This window comes from Haematobia irritans, chromosome 1, assembly GCF_050003625.1.
Source record: "Haematobia irritans isolate KBUSLIRL chromosome 1, ASM5000362v1, whole genome shotgun sequence".
In the NCBI taxonomy this organism is placed as follows: Eukaryota; Metazoa; Arthropoda; class Insecta; order Diptera; family Muscidae; genus Haematobia; species Haematobia irritans.
Genome location: NC_134397.1, coordinates 198,187,075 through 198,198,600, shown reverse-complemented (window position 1 = coordinate 198,198,600; position 11,526 = coordinate 198,187,075). Strand labels below are relative to the sequence as shown.

General features: G+C 30.7%; 1 non-coding gene across 1 annotated transcript; it reads right to left on the bottom strand.

Moving 5' to 3' along the window:
- Positions 1–8,636: 8,636 nt before the first annotated feature.
- TRNAF-GAA (transfer RNA phenylalanine (anticodon GAA)) lies at positions 8,637–8,709 on the bottom strand. The gene has a single exon. It is a non-coding gene; the product is annotated as a tRNA-Phe (tRNA).
- Positions 8,710–11,526: the final 2,817 nt, after the last annotated feature.

Genomic DNA, 11,526 nt, shown 5'->3' with positions numbered 1-11,526 from the left:
TTCACGAAATGATTTCAAAGAAGCCGTTGTTGACAAGATTCACTTACGTGACTTGACAATATCTGCAGTACAGTACACATGTTCTTCAAGCAACTTCAACAGCAAAAGGACACCGAAACGCAATAACATTGCGTGTTAATGGAACATTAACACCCTCTCCGCCTTTCTCCAATTCAAAGAAACACCATAGTTTAACTCACCACTCACCCTTAATATTCTATATTCGTGTGGTTGTTTGCTTTACAATGAAAAACCACCCAAAATTGGGTACATAATATATCTCGGAGTTCGAATGGTGTGTATACAAGGAGGTGTGAATTTTAACGCCAAATATGGTCAACCATTGGGAAAATCCTTTGATCCTGGTATTTACCACACTTTACATCAAAAGCACTGCCATATGCAATTTTCATTTATTTATTGTCTTTCGAAAAAATGACATTCGAGATAAAGCTTAACTATCGACATTATCATTTAGTCGAGTAAAACAGAACTTTGTCGTAAACCTCTACAATTGAGGTGGTATGGCATGACTAACATGTTTGAGTGGCAATTTTGTCACTCTATATGTCGGCATTTGTGTAACTACTACAAATTCTATTTCGAAAACATTGCCCTTATATCTCTTCAATCCTGTTACTCTTATGAATTGAGTTCAAAGGATTCGGGTTCATAATTTTTATTCGTAATTCAACACACATCACTGTTACTGAATGTCATGATAACGAAAAGAAAACGAGTTAAATAAAAGGGGTTTCAAACAAAGGGTATTAGTTTTAATCACCTGGTATTTCATTAGCTTTTAAGTTGGTGGTCGCGTTGCTGGATTACCCCCGCACACCTGATCAAGAACCACTAAGTGTAACAGGTTGGCTGATAAGTCCCCGGTCTGACATATAGATGACGTCGCTAGTATTAAATGCATATTATTTTCAACATCAACATTAATTGATTGGTATGCAAAATTCAAGCGTGGTGAAATGAGCACGGAGGACGGTGAACGCAGTAGACGCCCGAAAGAGGTGGTAACCGACGAAAACATCTAAAAATTCCACAAAATGATTTTGAATGACCGTAAAATGAAGTTGATCGAGATAGCAGAGGCCTTAGAGATATCAAAGGAACGTGTTGGTCATATCATTCATCAATATTTGGATATGCGGAAGCTCTGTGCAAAATGGGTGCCGCGCGAGCTCACATTTGACCATAAACAACAACGTGTTGAAGATTCTCAGCGGTGTTTGCAGCTGTTAACTCGTAATACATCCGAGTTTTTCCGTCGATATGTGACAATGGATGAAACATGGCTCCATCACTACACTCTTGAGTCCAATCGACAGTCGGCTGAGTGGACAGCGACCGGTGAACCGTCTCCGAAGCGTGGAAAGACTCAAAAGTCCGCTGGCACTTTGCCTCTGTTTTTTGGGGTGCACAGGGAATAATTTTTATCGATTATCTTGAGAAGGGAAAACCCATCAACTGACTATTATATGGCGTTATTGGAGCGTTTGAAGGTCGAAATGGCGGCAAAACGGCCCTTATATGAAGAAGAAAAAAGTGTTGTTCCACCAAGACAACGCACCGTGCCACAAGTCATTGAGAACGATGGCAAAAATTCATGAATTGGTCTTCGAATTGCTTCCCCACCCACCGTATTCTCCAGATCTGGCCCCCAGCGACTTTTTCTTTTTCTCAGACCTCAAAAGGATGCTCGCAGGGAAAAAATTTGGCTGCAATGAAGAGGTGATCGCCGATACTGAGGCCTATTTTGAAGCAAAACCGAAGGAGTACTACCAAAATGGTATCAAAAAATTGGAAGGTCGTTATAATCATTGTATCGCTCTTGAAGGGAACTATGTTGAATAATAAAAACGAATTTTGACAAAAAAAATGTGTTTTTCTTAGACCGGGGACTTATGAGCCAACCTGGTAGGACGAAAAAACGGTAACAATACTAGAAATGATACATAAATAGGGCTAGATTTGATCAAAATCCACGACGCAGTGCATTGCAGTGGTATAAAATTTGCTGATGGACAGATCATATCGCGAGAACGGATGCATAAAATGAGATTGGATTAAAGCTATTGAAGTTCAAAAAAGTGCCGGGGCTCACTGATGCACAACAGAAGATGTACTAAACAGAGCCAAGGAGTTGCTTCGAATTTCAGTTTCTCCGATGAGAAGTCATTCCAAATTGATTTTGTTTGTGACCAAACAAAATATTCGGGTTGATTTGCCAAAGATGCCATTAAAAAAGGTAAACCAAAACTGATTTAAAAATGAGGTTCCTCGCCTCATTTGTACCACACAATGGCCACGAAAATCTCCGGATCTCATTACATTGGACCTGGGGAATTTTAGAGAGTAAGGTTAGTACTAAACCATACCAAAGTATCGACCATCTCAAAGACCACGTTTAGCCGGGAATGAGTCAAAATACCGTAGCGCCGCATTCAAATAATGTGTGATGGCTTTGTCCACCGGTTTAAGGCCATAATCCATGCCAATAGTTACCAAATTGAACAAATCTAAACCGATTCTAAAATTTCATATTATTTCCGGCATATTGTGCTTTTGAGTAATAAAATACAATAAACCAGAAACAAGTATATACAGCACTAAGTTCGGCCGGGCCGATTCTTAAATACCCACCACCATGAATCAAATATAATAGTTTACTTTGAAAACTCTTCGTCGTAGCGGGTTTCTTGATAATATATAGAATTTTAGGGGGTTTGATGACAAATTTTCTCCCAAGCAAATCGGTTCAACCAGATTCTACCTATGAAGACTAGATCAGATTCTGGATTTATGAGAACCAATTTTATTTGAGTTTTAGAGTAATCATTAACATATCGTGTATATGATGAAAAAACGCCTTGATTTGAAATCTTAAATCTGTAGATTTTTTCCGCCATTATTTTAATGAATACGTTGAGTAAAATGTGGAAATTTTACTTTCAGTTTCAAGCAATTTTCATCATCATTGTCTAAAATTTCATTCCTTAGGAAAATAGTTTTTCTGTCGGTGTGCCCTCAACAAGAGATATCGGTCTATATCGATGCCTTACCAAACGGACCGGTAAAAATAAATGCGATACAGAGTTTTGAGGGTCCAAAATTCCAGTGCAAATCGGACAAAACTACGGTTTCTAGAAGCCCAATGGGTTAAATCTGGAGATCGGTCTATGTGGAGGCTATACCAAAACATGGGTCGATACACACCATATTCGGCTGACCTATTTGTGGTCAGCTGGATTCCAGAAGTCCTAGAAATAAATTCGGGAGTTAGGTCTATATGGGGGCCACCTCTTAATGTTCCTCAAATACCTCTAGAATTCCACTTTCAGACGAATTGGGTGAAAACTACGAATTCTAGAAGCGCAAGAAGTAAAATCGGGAGATCAGTCTATATAGGGGCTATACCAAACCATGGACCGATACGGACATTTTGCGACACACCTCTTTATGGCCCAAGATTTCTAATTTCCGGCAAATTGGATAAAATTACGGATTCTAGAAGCCCCAGAAATAAAGTCGGGAGATAGGTCTATATGGGGTCTATACCAAACATGGAACGATAGGCACCATTTGCGACACACCTATTTGTGATCTTAAAATACCTCTAGATTTTCAATTTCAAGCACATCGGCTAGAAAATATAGTCTCTAGACGGCCAAGAAGTAAAATCGGAAGATCGGTCTATATGGGGGTTATAACAAAAAATGGACCGATGCAACTCAATTTCGGCACACCTATTTGTGGTCCCAAAATACCTCTAGATTTCCAATTTCAGGCAAATCGGGTAATAAATACAGTTTATAGAAGCCCCAGAAATAAAATCGGGAGATAGGTCTATATGGCGGTTATACCAAAACATGGACCGATACGGACCATTTTCCACACACCACTTTATGGTCCTAAAATACCTTTAGATTTTCAATTTCAAGTACATCGGCTAGAAAATATAGCCTCTAGACGGCCAAGAAATAAAATCGGGAGATCGGTCTATATGGGGGTTATAACAAAAAATGGACCGATGCACCTCAATTTCGGTACACCTATTTGTGGTCCCAAAATACCTCTAGATTTCCAATTTCAGGCAAATCGGGTAATAAATACAGTTTATAGAAGCCCCAGAAATAAAATCGGGAGATAGGTCTATATGGCGGCTATACCGAAACATGGACCGATACGGACCACTTTCGACACACCTCTTTATGGACCTAAAATACCTCTAGATTTTCAAATTCAGGCAAATCGGATAAAATATACAGTTTCTAGACGCCCAAGAAGCAAAATCGCGAGATCGGCCTATATGGGGGCTATACCAAAACATGGACCGATACGGAATATTTTCGATACACTTCTTTATGGTCCCAAAATACTTCTAGATTTTCAATTTCAGGCAAATCGGATATTAAATACAGTTTCTTGAAGCCTAAGAAACAAAATCGGGAGATCGGTCTATATGGGGGCTATACCAAAACATGGACCTATGGGCACCATTTTCGGCACACCTTTTTATGGTCCTCAAGTACCTCTAGATTTTTCAATTTCAGGCAAATTGGATAAAAACTACGGTTTTTATAAGCCCAAGACCCCAAATCGGGAAATCGGTTTATATGGGGACTATATCAAAACTTGGACCGATATAGCCCATCTTCGAACTTGACCGGCCTGCAAACAAAAACGAATCTGTGCCAAGTTTTAGGACGATAGCGCCATTATTGAAGGCTGTAGCGTGATTACAACAGACAGACGGAAATGCTTATATCGTCTTAGAATTTCTCCATGATCAAGAATATATATATACTTTATATAGTCGGAAATCGATATTTCGATGTGTTACACACGGAATGACAAACTTATTATACCCCCATCACCATTCCATGGTGGTGGGTATAAAAATTACAATAATATTGTACTTTATTTTCTATTCATACCTCGTAGTGAATTAGTTGCCACAAACTAGAACATCAATAAAAAATTAAAAACCAATTACAGTACATTAAAAAAAAAACAAGCAAAATGTTTAATAAAAATTCTGGCGCTGGAAAGATTGCAACTGCATTCCTTATTTTATTCTTAATAAAAAAAATCTCGAGAAGTTGTTGCAATATTTTCTAGAGGAATAATATTTTTACAAATGAATAAAATTTTGAGAAAAATTTCGATAGAACTTTAATTTTGAGACAATTTTCTATCGAAATAAAATTTTGACAAAATTTTCTATAGAAATAAAATTTTGACAAAATTTTCTAAAGGAATAAAATTTTGACAAAAATTTCTATAGAAATAAAATTTTTACAACATTTTCTATAGAAATAAAATTTTGAAACATTTTTTTATAGAAATAACATTTTGAGAAAATTTTTTATAGAAATAAAATTTTTAGAAAATTTTCTATAGAGATAAAAGTTCGAGAAAATTTTCTATAGAATTAAAATTTTGAGAAAATTTTCAATAGAGATAAAAGTTCGAGAAAATTTTCTAAATTTTAAATTTTGAGAAAATTTTCTAGAGGAATAACATTAAATAAGATTTATAAAATTTTGATAAAATTTTCTATAAAAATAAATTATTGAGAAAATATTCTAGAAGGATAAAAATTGGGAATATTTTCTATAGAAATAAAATTTTGAGAAAATTTACTAGAGGAATAACATTTTGAAAAAAAGTTGAAAGAATTTTGGAAATTTTTGTGTAGAAATATAATTTTGAGAAAATTTTCTTTAGAAATATAAATTTGGAAAAATTTTCTATAGAAATAAAATTTTGAAAAAAAATTCTATAGAAATAAAATTTTGATAAAATTTTCTATAGAAATAAAATGTTGAGAAAATTTTCTATAGGAATCAAATATTGAGAAAATATTCTAGAAGAACAAAAATTGGGAATATTTTCTATAGAAGTTAGGAATATTTTCTGAGAAAATTTACTAGAGGAATAACATTTTGAAAAAATGTTGAATGAATTCGAGAAATTTTTCAATAGAAATAGAATTTTGACAAAATTTTCTATAGAAATAAAATTTTGACAAAATTTTCTATAGAAATAAAATTCTGACAAAATTTTCTATAAAAATACAAATTTTGAGAAATTTTTCTTTGGAAATAAAATTTTGAGAAATTTTTCTTTGGAAATAAAATTTTGAGAAATTTTTCTTTGGAAATAAAATTTTGAGAAAATTTCCTAGAGATAAAAGCTCGAGAAATTTTTCTATAGAATTAAAATATTGAGAAAATTTTCTAGAGGAATAGAATTTGGACAAATGTTCTAGAGGAATAACATTTAAAAAAATAAAATTTTGATAAAATATTCTATAGAAATAAAATATTGGGAAAATACTCTAGAAGAATAAAAATTGGGAATATTTTCTATAGAAATAAAATTTTGAAAAAAAATTGCTAGAGGAATAAGATTTTGAAAAAATATTGAATGGATTGGAGAAAAATTTTTATAGAAATATAATTTTGAGAAAATTTTCTATATTTTTTTATCGAGAAATTTTTCTATAGAATTAAAATATTGAGAAAATTTTCTATAGAAATAAAATTTTGAAACATTTTCTATAGAAATAAAATTTTGACAAAATTTTCTATAGAAATAAAATTTTGTCAAGATTTTCAATAGGAATAAGTCTTTGACAAAATTTTTTGTAGAAATAAAATTTGGATAAAATTTTCTATAGAAATAAAATATTGGGAAAATATTCTAGAAGAATAAAAATTGGGAATATTTTCTATAAAAATAAAATTTAGCAAAAATTTACTAGAGGAATAAAATTTTTAATGAATTTGAGAAAATTTTCTATAGAAATATAATTTTGAGAAAATTTTCTATAGAAATATAATTTTGAGAAAATTTTCTATAGAAATAAATTTTGATAAAATTTTAAAACTTTGACAAAATTTTCTATAGAAATAAAATTTTGAGAAAATTCCTTAAAGAAATAAAATGTTTAAACAATTTTTAAATTTAAAAAATTGCAAATATTTTAAAAAAAATTGCAAAAATTTTCTATTAAAAAATTGTTTCTATAATTCACTATCTCTAAAAATTTTAATTTTTGTGTTATTTCATACTATCAAAGTCAATTGTAGAAATATCAATTTTCCCTTGCTGGTGCAAGCAAAAAACTTTAATACGACAAATTTACAATTTAAAGGTATTTAAACACCCAACAATTTTTCGCTAATTGAAGGGATCATTCATTTAAATTAATGCAAATTAATGTAAAATTTTAGAAACAAATTTTTCGCTATGCAAACGATCTGGTCTTACTACAAGCCCATGTACAGTTCTTGATCAAAAATGTCTCTTCTTTTTAGTTAAAAGTTGGGGATCTAAACTACAGCTTTTGGAAGTAGTTTGGAAATGAAATCAATGGTTTCATACAAAAAAACTTCTAGAGCATTGTAGCAGTACATTCATTCACTCCCACACAAAAAAAAATCCTGGAATTTCCTCAATGACTTTTCTGCAAGATATTGTTTTTTTCTCATCCAAAGGAAATGCCTTTAGACAATGGAATTCATTTGCGGAACTAACGAATTTCCGTTTAACAGATAATCAGAAAAAAGTGAAAGTAAAAGCGGAAATGAAAATGTTTACAATTCCATATAAGCTATATAGTAGATAGATACACATCCTGCCAGGATGGTGATATACCAAAAAAAACAAAAGAAAATGCAACAACAAAACAGCCACAGACACTTATAAAGCCAAAGAAAACATTGATATAACAAAAAAAAAAAAAACACAAAACTACCCACCTACAATGGAAAATGAAAATCAAACGTATGGGGCAAAAAGTGGGATTGTGGGTAATAATGTGGCTGGAACTCAAACAATATCAAGAAATGTGGAAAAGGTGTCATTATACAATGGCATCACTATAACGATATGGAGGACATATTTCCTTGCTACTATAAGAAATATTAACATCCTATTATGAATTCTGTTGTCCCAGTGGAAAACTGTTTTGTATGTTGATGTTGAGTCATTTATTTTCCTATTTTCAAAGCTCTATGCGTATAGTAGATAATAGACTAAGCAATGGCCCTGTCTACATAGAATGTATTTTTATTATGAAATTCAAGTTTGTAGACATTTCCTTTGAAAAAACAAATTGAATTTTCTTCTAACCTCCACTCCTCCAATGGAATGTGGTTCATTTATTTCATTTCGTGATTTCGCCTGAAGTTCCTATATTCACTCAATCTCTGTTGCTGTTGGCCTAATGTCGGTATTCTCCAAAAAAAAATCTCAAAAAATTTGTTTTCACACCCATTGTTGTGGGGTATTTAGATATCGGATTTGGTGGCTGGTTTTGCACCACCCCCTCCCACATGGAAATTTGATAAACTAACAACCCTCAAAATGGACAAAGAAAATATTTTGGTGTCATGTTGGACTTATCTGCCTGATATTTCTACGCTCCCGATTATATCAAATAGTAGGGGTAACTTTTTCAAAACTTACCATAGCCAATATGTTTGGGTGGGTACATTGGCCCAATAATTTGATTGGAACATAGTGATGATCTTTAAAAAAAATTCTTTACATGGTACGACGAGTCTTTTAAATAGAATATACATATTTTTTATATAAAAACATCAAAATAGTTTTGCCGAAACCCGGGATTGAACCGGGGACCTTTAGATCTTCAGTCTAACGCTCTCCCAACTGAGCTATTTCGGCTTATAAACAAAAATCTGTTTCCTTATCGCTAAATTACGAAGACAAACCTCAAATAATTCTATTCATCAAAATTTTGGTTTTAAAGCTAAGAAAAAATCTATTATCCGACCATCTTCTCAAAGCGGAAATATAGGTGTCAAAGTTTATCATATCCTATTTCGGCTCCAGATTACGTCGTACGAAAATTGAACTAAATTATATTCCACATTTTGAGATTTCCACAAAGCGTTGTTAAACCAGTCAAATTGTATGCCCCCTCAAGAAGAAAAAATTAACTATAACTAAAGAACAAAATCATTGGCTCCAAATCATTTTAACCATACTTACTATTTTTGGGAATCGCACGAAAAATTTCGTGACACACGCGAGAGTCGTGAGTCACGCTGATGGACACGGAGTGAGTGTACGTGAGCGTAATTAACAAACCAAAAGTCGTGGTTAAACGTGAGTCACGAAAATAATTTCTTCGTGAGTGCGCGGGAGTAATGAATTTCGGAAAAATACGCACACGAAAAAAAATCCCCCCACTGACATAAAACGCTTACGAGATGAACCCATTAACAATTTTAGTGACACCTGGGATGTTAAGAGTTGAATAACGATCTCGATTTTAATCATGCTCATGTTTTCAAACACGTCCCTAAGGTAAATTAGTCATAAAATTATTCGTGATTCACGACATTTTTCGTGAGTCACGACATTTCGTGCGTGAGTGTGGGTGAGAACAAATTTTCTTTTCATGAGTGTGCGTGAGGGTAAATCCTACCAAACACTATCCTGCGTGAGTGTGCATGAGTAAGATTTTTCCGTCGTGAGTGTCTTTACAAAATTTTCTATAGAAATAAAATTTTGGCAAAATTTTTATAGAAATAAAATCTTGACAAAATTTTCTATAGAAATAAAATCTTGACAAAATTTTCTATAGAAATGAAATCTTGACAAAATTTTCTATAGAAATAAAATTTTGGCAAAATTTTCTATATAAATAAAATTCGACAAAATTTTCTATAGAAATAAAACTTTGACAAAATTTTTTATACAAATAAATTTTTGACAAAATGTTCTATAGATATAAAACTTTGACAAAATTTTCTATAGAAATAAAATTTTTCAAAAATTTTCTATAGAAATAAAATTTGATAAAATCTTCAATAGAAATAAAATTTTGACACAATGTTCTATAGAAATAAATTTATGACCAAATTTTCTATAAAAATAAAATTTTGACCAAATTCTCTACAAAAATAAAATTTTGACAATATTTTCTATAGAAATAAAATTTTGGCAAAATTTGCTATAGAAATAAAATTTTGACAAAATTTTCTATAGAAATAAATTTTTGGCAAAATTTTCTATATAAATAAAATTTTCACAAAATTTTCTATAGAAATAAATTTTTGACAAAAGTTTCTATAGAAAAAAATTTTGACAAAATTTTCTATACAAATAAATTTTTGATAAAATTTTCTATATAAATAAAATTTTCACAAAATTTTCTATAGAAATACATTTTTGACAAAAGTATCTATAGAAAAAAATTTGATAAAATCTTCAATAGAAATAAAATTTTGACACAATGTTCTATAGAAATAAATTTTTGATCAAATTTTCTATAGAAATAAAATTTTGACAAAATTTTCTATAGGAATAAAATTTTGACAAAATTTTCTAGAGAACTAAAATTTTGACAAAATTTTCTGCAGAAATCAAATTTTGACAAAATTTTCTATTGAAATAAAATTTTGACAAAATTTTCTATTGAAATAAAATTTTGACAAAATTTTCTATACAAAATAAAATTTTCACAAAATTTTCTGAAGAAATAAAATTTTGCAAAAATTTTCTATAGAAATAAAATTTTGCAAAAATTTTTTATAGAAATAAAATTTTGCAAAAATTTTCAATAGAAATAAAAATTTGCAAAAATTTTCTATAGAAATAAAATTTTGCAAAAATTTTCGATAGAAATAAAATTTTGACAAAATTTTCGATAGAAATAAAATTTTGACAAAATTTTCGATAGAAATAAAATTTTGACAAAATTTTCTATAGAAAAAAAATTTGGACAAAATGTTCTATAGAAATAAAATTTTGACAAAATTTTCTATAGAAATAAAATTTTGACAAAATTTTCTGTAGAAATAAAATGTTGACAAAATTTTCTATAGAAATAAAATTTTGACAAAATTTTCTATAGAAATAAAATTTTGACACAATTTTGTATACAAATAAATTTTTGATAAAATTTTCTATACAAATAAAATTTTGACAAAATTTTCTATAGAAATAAAATGTTGACAAAATTTTCTATAGAAATAAAATTTTGACAAAATTTTCTGTTGAAATAAAATTTTCACAAAATTTTCTATAGAAATAAAATTTTAACCAAATTTTCTAACAAATAAAATGTTGACAACATTTTCTATAGAAATAAAAGTTTGTTGTTGTTTTTTTTTTTATTTCAACTTAAAACCATTCATTGACTAAACTACAAGCGTAGCTTAACCAACAGAGGAAAATAATGTTTGTCAAATTTATTTGGGCAAAGCCCTATAGACTGCAAACATGGTTGGATGGACGCACGTTTCGGAATTACCACATTCCTCAAATAAATTTGACAAACATTATTTTCCTCTGTTTGTTAAGCTACCCTTGTTGTTTAGGCAATGCATGGTTTTAATCTGAAATCAAAAAAACAACAACAATGATTAAAGACAAAGCCAACAATAACAAAACAAATCGGATGAAAAAAAGAGGAAGAACGCTCAAAATAAACCCAGCCAACTGCACTCAAATCGATGATTTGACGGTGGCAAA